Genomic DNA, 1824 nt, shown 5'->3' with positions numbered 1-1824 from the left:
GAGGCAATGTTACAAATAAAAGTAAGTAATATGACAATTGTAGTCTTTATTTCCAAATATCAAATGACATGATAATTTGTAAATCACAAACATTTGCAAGTAAGTAAATAAAACATTTCCAAATATGGAGGAAAAAATCAGAGTGATACAGGCTCAGAAAAATTAATGTAATTATTTCAGTATAGCTTTTGCTTAAACTGAACCGACTGAGAGGATTGTAAAGATCAGTGACAAAGTGTAATTCTCCTTGAAGGAGAGGCTTGTTTGTAACACACTAAGCTAACATGTGGTAGGATAAAATTATACAGGTTATAAAATATCTTATATGCATTTAAAACAGAGTGCACTTTTGTTTTATGAAGGTATATTTCAGACAGTAGCAGACTGTTTTTTTTTTTTTAATTCTTTTATTAGCAAGTTATGCTGAGGATTTATGTGTGAGTGGACATCTATACAGAAAAATACTAAATGCATTTTCTTATTAAGATGTAAGAAGCTCTCCTGTTCTGAATCTGAACAGGTTCTTAGTCTAGTGACATCTGAAATATGAAACACAGTTTGCTTGTTAGATCTCACTGCAGACAAATAATTCAAGATACCTTCATAGCACAAAAGGTTGCTCTTTTGCAATTGCAAATAGGGTATCACATAATTATTACCTTTCTGAATGATAGTCTGGTGCTCTATAGACTTAGAGGTAAGTCTAAACACACTTACAAGCAGAGGATGGGAGAGAAAAGATTAAACAGGCAAAATGATTGTGTAGTTACCTCTTGTTTATTTAACCCTGTAAACATTGGGTTGTATCTTTGTATTATAAAATAAACCACAAAAAGGAACCACAATGGCACAGCTTGCTTTATACAGCTGCTTTATACAGGTTTGTGTATTTAAGGTGATTTCTAATTTTTTTTTTTTAAGGAAGATCATCAGTCATTTAAAAACATTACTGAATTATGTAAGATTTTGTTAAAGTTTTATGTATGTGGACAGCAAGCAGATGCACTGAAAAAAGAACGGATGCAAAATACCTGTGGTACAATATCATGAATTGTGAGCAGGATTTGATTTGGAGTAATATTCTTTCCTGGTATGTAGAGGAAAGGAGGCCCTTGAAGTGATCTGGAATTCCTTCCATGGCCAGCTAACATGTTTAAATGCATGAACCTCACTTACAGTAAAGGCAACCTATGTTCACCATATCATGTTAACACAGGCCCAGTTTCTCCAGTGCAGACAACATCTCTAAGATCTCTTAACTGTTAAGGATTTGGTCTTGTCCAAACAGTTGTTGTGATACTGTAACTGCAACTGTTAAGAAACGGACACAGTAAGTGGTACACTAGGGAGTTATGTCACTTAAACTACATTTATTTCTAAACCAATGTATTTATCATTATGATAACCAAACTGTGTGTATTAGCCCTCCTTGGCCTCGTCTTTACGGTTCCACTCAACACAACTCCCCTCCACACACAAGAGATCTCATTGCAATCTTGTAGTGCTTTTAACCTGAGCGGGCTGACTCAGGAAGGGAGACAGCAGTAATTCTCAACCAGGGTCCTACAGCACACTATGCTGCCTTAAAAGCCTTTTAAGTGTCCCATGAAAGTTTAATACTGAGGTGTACAGACATAATTAACAAGATAAACCCAGAGATTTCAAATAGGAATCAATAGTGTTAAATGAATTTTGACCTGTGGTCTTTTTGAGTTCTTTGCAACAGAAAATTGCTGTTAGTTTCACTTGTTTTTTTGGGGTTTCTTCTTTAATTACAGAAAAATAAGAGCTGGACTTTTCTGTGGGGTGCTTTGGGTCTAAAAA

Source organism: Crocodylus siamensis, chromosome 1 (assembly GCF_052110815.1).
Source record: "Crocodylus siamensis isolate JL-2025a chromosome 1, ASM5211081v1, whole genome shotgun sequence".
Classification (NCBI taxonomy): domain Eukaryota; kingdom Metazoa; phylum Chordata; order Crocodylia; family Crocodylidae; genus Crocodylus; species Crocodylus siamensis.
This window is presented reverse-complemented; position numbering follows the sequence as displayed.